We start from the raw sequence: 7,042 nt of genomic DNA on the forward strand, positions 1-7,042 counted from the left end.
GATTACCTGCTGTCAAATTAGAAAACTACAATTAAACCATTGATACTTCCCTGAGAAGAGAAAACTAGTGACCGTGAAAAAGTGAGGGAAAACAAATGATGACGTCATGTTAACAACAGGCAAGACATGTCCTTTTGTAAAAAATGCTGTCCGTCACAGACTGTTTCTTCCAATATGGATTTGCAAAACATGACAGTCGAGCTCACGAAATCTCTCGTGGTTGCCGTGGGGCAGGGCGAGGTGGCCCACACCTGTAATCTCAGTACTTTGAGAGGCCAAAGAGTGAGGAATGCTTGAGCGCAGGAGGTCAAGGCTGTAATGAGCCGTGATCATGCCGCTACGCTCCAGCCAGGATGACAGAGCCAGAGCCTGTTTCTAAAAAATAGAAAAAACAACACTAAAGGTCATCATTCTCCCGCAGAGGAAACGATTTGAGCCCTCTTCTGCCTTCTGAACTACAACTCCAAACCCATCTGCCGTATAAGAGAAAGAGGCTAATGAAAAATACGTACCAGATGAGACGAGGCCTTCAGAGGTCCTGGAATTTATCCTACCACTTTGACACAGCTTGTTAGGTAGCCTCACATACTTTGTTACATCTCTTAAGAATACATTCTGGCCGGGCGCGGTGGCTCACGCCTGTAATCCCAGCAATTTGGGAGGCTAAAGTGGGCGGATCACGAGGTCAGGAGATCGAGACCATCCTGGCTAACACAGTGAAACCTCGTCTCTACTAAAAATACAAAAAAAATTAGCCGGGCATTGTGGCAGGCCCCTGTGGTCCCAGCTACTCTGGAGGCTGAGGCAGGAGAATGGCATGAACCCGAGAGGCAGAGTTTGCAGTGAGCTGAGATTATACCACTGCACTCCAGCCTGGGTGACAGAGCGAGACTCTGTCTCAAAGAAAAACAAAAAACAAAAAAAAACATTCTGGCTGGGCACGTTGGTTCATGTCTGTAATTCCAGCACTGTGGGAGGCTGAGGCGGGCAGATCACCTGAGGCAAGAGTTTGAGACCAGCCTGGCCAACACTTGCCAAACCCTATCTCTACTAAAAATACAAAAACTAGCCAGGCATGGTGGTGCATGCTTGTACTCCCAGCTACTTGGGAAGCTGATGCACAAGAATCACTTGAACTTGGGAGGTGGAGGTTGCAGTGAGTTGAAATTGTGCCATTGCACTCCAGCTGGGTGACAGAGCGGGACTCTGTCAAAAAAAAAAAAAAAAAAAAAATACATTCTAATATTTTCCGACTCTTTTTTTTCTTTTTTCTTGTCTTGAACTCCTGGGCTCAAGCAAGGTCCTGCCTCAGCCTCCTAGGTAGCTGGGACTACAGGCATGTGCCACCGTGCTGGTTAATTTTAAAATTTATTTTTGTGGAGACAGGGTCTTACCATGCTGCCCAGGCTGCCTCAAGCTATTCTCCTGTCTTGACCTCCCAAAATGTTGGGATTACAGGTGTGAACCACCGTGCCCAGCTATTTTCCAACTCTTAATGTTAGGAATTCTACTGAAATGTTTACCATGATCTAGGGCTGCAAGTAAATCATTTCTTCATGCTCAGGCATTGGGAAGATAACAAAACCTTCCCACAACCTCCCCAAATTCTATGCCTTCATGTACATAACCCATCTTCCCTCAAACCCAGTCTCTGCAGAGATGCTCATGTCTGCCTTTCCTTATGTCTTTATCATCATTATTAGTCTCCTCTGAACTGATTGTAGTTCAATTTTTAGAAATTAATGCAATATTTATTGTATATTGCACTGAAGTACCGTAGAAAACTAACATCAGCTGACATCAGCACCTTAAAGGAGACGATCACCCATAGTCAAGATACGCACCTAATGCAGGGACTCCTGATTCATTCCAAATCATACAAAGAAGTATATGTTTTATAATTGCACAGTCATTTATTTATCTAACTCTAAATGTAATTGTGTAACTAAATGCAATTAAATGCTCACGATTTACTAAGACATAGCCACTTGGATCTGGGTTTAGAGAGAGAAAGTGACTCTGGAGTCTAAAGAACCAAAAACGTGTGTGTGCGCTCATGTAATCCACGTGTGTATTTGTGTACTGCAAAGAGGACTCCTACGTCTTGTTGAGAGGGCCAAATGACTCTAACACACAATATTTCGATGAGTTAAGTGTAAATGAATCAGAAACATACGGATTAAATTTTCGTTAATGCACAGGGATTTAAAAATTAAGGGAAAAACATTTGGCAAAGCGAATTTTGGCTTTTGCGAAACCCAAAGCTTTGGAAAAATAGTTGGAGACATTCAATGACCCAACTGAAGAAAACGCGGCCCACTTCCCCTCTCCTTTTCATAAAATCTTTATTTGTTCACACACATGGCATCAGAAAAGTTCATTTCTATTGGAGTCGACGCCTGCTTCTAAACAAGACTGTGAGAAAATCCCTTGTTTATTAGTGAACTTGCCAGGCATTTATGTTTATGGAGCATAATTAATTCACGAATCTTCTGAAGATGTATCACTCTTCCTCAGCCTTCCGGAGAGAAGGGACATCCACTTCTGCCCGGGCACTAGTGTCTGTCTGTCTCTACATCATAAATATGTTTCCAAAGCATTCTCAATAGAAAGTATCTTCTCTTAATTCTCTCCAGATGTTGTTCTTAGTAGGGGTGATTCTTCTGACTGAGTGTCTCCTAAATCCTGCTGGGTAATTCTGCACATGGTCATGGTTAACACAAGCATGTGACGAATCCCAGATGTGGAAGTAATCAAAGTGATCTACAGATCTAAGGCAATACTCCAGGGGACAAATGAGGGGTATTGTGAGGTCAAAGCAATTAAGGAGGGTCACGCTGGAAAGCCTGGGAGCTGTGGAGTAGGGGAAAGAGTGAGCAGGGGGTCGGGGGAAAGAATGGAAATCCCTCATAGTTTAACGTTATCACTTCTGTCTCAGAAAACAGGGATAGGTAAGAGAGCAGGAATATGAAAACCCCCTATGATTTACTTATTGTTATGTGGACAGATATTCTGCTTTTCTGTGTGTCCTGAAGGCAAAGAATGATTACTTTTCTGTCCTTTATCCATGAAACAGTGCTGGATATGATTGTTTGATTGAAACCATTAGAACATGGTGTCAAAGACAGATAAAACAGAAAGACCTAAGACAGTCATAGAAAGTTAATAGAAACAAAATCTGGCTTACATATGGTGGAGGGAAACACAACAGGACCATCTAGGTGGTGTGGAGTGGCAGAGAGTGGATTTGCAATGGGAAACCCTTGAACACAAATGCCAGCAACATCTATGGCTGGAGACACAAGGAACGATTCATTTTTTTGACTTGTAAAACGATGTTTTAGTGGGGAGAAATGAAGTCGTTGTGAGTATTTTATTTAATTGTACCCTTTTTTTTTTTTGAGACGGAGTCTCGCTCTGTCGCCAGGCTGGAGTGCAATGTCACACTCTCGGCTCACTGCAATCTCTGCCTCCCGGATTCAAGCAATTCTCCTGCCTCAGTCTCCCAAGTAACTGGGATTACGGAGTGTGCCACCATGCCCGGCTAATTTTTGTATTTTTAGTAGAGATGGGGTTTCGCCATGTCGGCAAAGATGGTCTTGATCTCCTGACCTTATGATCTGCCCACCTTGGCCTCTCAAAGTGCTGGGATTATAGGCGTGAGTCACCCCGTCCAGCCTTAATTTTATCCTTCTTAAATGAATATGTTGTGCTTTTTTATTATAGAATTAGTACACAAAGTCACATGTCACATGTTCATTCAATTCAAACAGTATAGAAGTATATGAAATGCATGAATAAACTCCCCCTTCTACTTTCTCATTCTCTCTTAGCAAGCAAAATTAAGATTTGCTTAATTTTGCAGGTAAGCAAAATTAGTGGTTTGATATGCATCCTTCCCCACTTTTTCCTAGATTTATGCACATATATTCATGTTATAGGGATTTTTTAAAAAGGAAAGTGGGATCATATAATAAATAGATAAATAATCCTGCAATCTGCTTTTCTTTCACTTAATATAGTAGCAGCAAAAGCCATTTTAACTTTATTACAATGTTTGAGAACCATGCATTATTCATGAACATAGATGTAAACATCAGGATTAGGTACTATAATAAAAAATGTGAGTATAATTTAATGAAAAACACAATGATGGTTCAGTATTATTTAGTATATGCCTATTTCCATCACATCAATAAATCAAAGCAGACAAATCATATGCTCACTCTGAAAGATGAAAAAACTCTTTTGATTAAATTCAATATCCATTCATAATTCTAAAATATATCTTCATAAACCATAACAAAAGGATATTTTCTTAATATGATAAAGCATTGAGAAATTAAAGAATAGCCAAGCTCCATGGAATAGTAAAAATAATAGAGCCAACCTAAGTGCATAAGGAAGAACACAAGAATTCTTGATATTGCTACCTTAATATTTTGCTGAAAATCATGTCATAATACAATGAGAAAAAAATGAAAATATTTATATACAAAAGGAAGTGAAATGTAACAGAATGCCCATGAAAATCAGCCTAAAGATTATTATAATAAATAATACAGGGTTCAGTAAGCTGGCTAATTACAAAAAATGCTAAAATCTCAGTGATTTTTTTCTTTACTGCTGCTCCAATTAAAAAAAAATAGAACATATAAGACAAGGTGATACAACTCACAGGGATAACAAAAAGTACCAAATTCTTGTGAATAAATTTAAGAAAAATACGTACAACTTTTAGAAATAAAATATATTTATTAAATAAGAACAACAATAAAATAAAATATATTTCCTAAAAGATAACATTCCTAAATGAAGAGGCATACTATATATTAATGAACTAGTCCTGGAAATATGGCGGGCCTTCCTTAATCAATCTATGAATTAATACAATTATTATAAATATTCTGAATATGTTTTTAAACTTAATTTTGCCAAGACTCCAGGAGAATAAATTCCCGAAGATAATAAAGGAAACTTACACAAAGGAAGATTGATGTATATTAAAAGACATAAATAAAGCCATAATTATCAAGACAGTATTCAGTATTGTACTGATGCTGATACAGGCAGAAATTCATGAAATAGCATGGATAACTCAGAAACAGACCCATGATATTTAATATCATGTGAAATGATAAAGATGGTATCTTAGTTCATTCCAGGCTGCCATAATAAAATAACTTAGACTGGGTAATTTACAAAACCAGAAATCTATTTTCTCATAGTTCTGGAGGGAAGGAAGTCCAAGATCAAGGCTCTGATAGATTAAGTGTCTGGTGAGGACACATTCCTCATACATAGTGCCTCTGTGTGTCCTTATGTGGCAGAAAGGGCAAACAGGCTCTCTCCAGCACTTTTATAAGGGCACTAATGACCTCCCAAAGGCCCCATCTCTTAATGCCATCACCTTGAGGGTTAGGTTTCATCATATGAATTTTGGAGAGACACAAATGTTCATATCATAGCAAGTGGCATTTCTTAGCAGTAGAAAAAGGAGGAATTATTCAGTCATTGGTTGTGTAATTACTGGCTATTAGAGAAGAGGGAAGAAGGAAAGGAATGAGAATGAGAAAAGGAGGAAAAGAAGAAATAGAGAAAGAAGGAAGGAAAGAGAGAGAACAGGAAGAAAGAAGAAAGTTTGACTTTAACATCAGCCATAAAGTAAATAGAAGATGCAATCACATTTTTAATGTACAAACGAAAACTAGGCCCAGTGTGATGGCACATGCCTGTAGTCCCAGCTCCTCAGGAGGCTGAGGCAGGAGGATTGCTTGAGTATAGGAGTTCAAGGCTGCAGTGAGCCGTGATCATGTCAACAGAGTAAGGCTTTGTCTCAAAAAAAAAAAAAAAAAAAAAAGAGAGAGAGAGAGAGAGAAAGGAAAGAAAACTCAAACTAAAGAGAGTTTGAAGAAAGTATAAGAGTGTATGTTTTTCATATTGGGGGCAACTTTCTTAACATGAATCAATGAAGGAAGAGACTGATTCATTTGGCTAAATAAAACTTGCAAGCTTCCTACATTTAAAAAAAAAAAAAGCATCACAAATAAATATTTGCAGCAAAAGTGACACAGCTGGTGGTGAGCTGTGTTGACATTTCTGCACCCTTGATCTCTTTGATTGTGTCGTAGTGAGCCTCTTTCTTTGCATCAAATGCTCTACACTCTGTCAACCCTGGGCTTCTACAAAACTGTTCTCTTCTGACAGGAAAGGTGTCCCAGCCTTTCTGAAGGGCACTCTTTCAGAGTGTATCAGAAGCGTTTTGAACAGCCCCATGCCAAAAAATTACACTTTCCTTTCTAAGGAAAGAAATTTATAGACACACAAAGACATTATTTACAAAAATATACATTGCTACTATGCTGAAAAAGTCTGGTGCTCAACAATAGGCGATTATGTGTTTTTTCTTATGAGTGTGCATCCACAAAATAAAATATCATGCTGTCATCTAAAATGATATTTTAGTAGAAGGATCAAATCTGACCTGCTGCCTGTTTTAGTAAATATAATTTTATTGGAATGCAGCCAAGCTCACTATCTGTGATGGTTTTCTCAAGACAACAGCAGGGTTAACTAGTTGTGACTAACCTTGTGGCTCTAAAAGCCAAAAATATTTATTATGTGAGCCTTTGCAGGAAAAGTTGCTGACCACGTTATAGTAGAATATTTGGTATCTGGGTAAATGTTCATAATTTATTATTAAATTTGTTAAAGTGGAATACAAAATAGAAAAAAGAGCTGGGCGTGCTGGCTCACGCCTGTAATCCCAGCACTTTGGGAGGCCGAGGTGGGCAGATCACTTGAGGTTAGGAGTTCAAAACCAGCCCGGCCAACGTAGTGAAACCCTGTCTCTTCTAAAAATACAAAAAACTTAGCCACGCGTGGTGGCAGGCACCTGTAATCCCAGCTACTCAGGAGGCTGAGGCAGGAGAATCACTTGAACCCAGATATGAATGTGCAGTGAACTGAGATTTTACCTCTGCACTCAAGCCTGGGCCACAGAGCAAGACTCTGTCAAAAAAAAAAAAAAAAAGGAAGGAAG

The sequence above is a fragment of the Macaca fascicularis genome, chromosome 1 (assembly GCF_037993035.2).
Source record: "Macaca fascicularis isolate 582-1 chromosome 1, T2T-MFA8v1.1".
NCBI classification, from domain to species: Eukaryota; Metazoa; Chordata; class Mammalia; order Primates; family Cercopithecidae; genus Macaca; species Macaca fascicularis.